This window comes from Penaeus monodon, chromosome 15, assembly GCF_015228065.2.
Source record: "Penaeus monodon isolate SGIC_2016 chromosome 15, NSTDA_Pmon_1, whole genome shotgun sequence".
Classification (NCBI taxonomy): domain Eukaryota; kingdom Metazoa; phylum Arthropoda; class Malacostraca; order Decapoda; family Penaeidae; genus Penaeus; species Penaeus monodon.
The window spans coordinates 28131304-28131918 of record NC_051400.1 but is presented as its reverse complement, the minus strand read 5'-3'; the positions used below and the strand labels follow the sequence as shown (position 1 = coordinate 28131918).

Genomic DNA, 615 nt, shown 5'->3' with positions numbered 1-615 from the left:
GGCCTCGCTATGTATTACCTTTGGGATCAGCAGAAGCTTATGCCAAATCACCGAGTACGTGATCATAGTAGATTCCACACTGATCATCACTCTTAAATAAAACTTGACACAGCAAAAGCTCTCTGCTTCTCTCTAGTGGTCAAGAGGTAAAGTGATAACATATTAACTGAGTATCTGTTCCAAAGCGTTTCTTAAGGCAGAAGTGTGGAGACTTTGTGTAGTTCACGGACCAAAGAAAAGAAATCCGAACCTATAAAAAAGTTTAGCGTCTATGCTAAAATTTCTCTACAGTATCTGCACTATTTTTTCACACCTATATCAAAATCTCCCATGAACATGTATACTGAAATGTATCCTTTTAAAAATGATCAATAGGTAACATATGTTGAATACACTACTGACTTTTATATATCCAAGTTTTTTTTTCTTTTCAAAAGTGTATAATCCATAGACTAATAAGGGGCTATATTTGCCTCCTGCTGTCTGCTAGGATGTTATTCTGTTTAGTCCGTCAGACAAATTCTATATATTTTTCCTGTATATATATTTTATCGTTAATCCATCCAGGTACTTGATATTTTTCTAACAGAAGAATATGAATATGAATATCAGTAT

At 34.0% G+C, this 615-nt stretch overlaps 1 long non-coding RNA gene across 1 annotated transcript in view; it reads left to right on the top strand.

The window, feature by feature from the left end:
• The window catches only part of LOC119581902, a 3054-nt gene that overhangs the window by 1427 nt on the left and 1012 nt on the right, over positions 1-615 (top strand). The gene's annotated exons all lie outside the window — the stretch shown is intronic.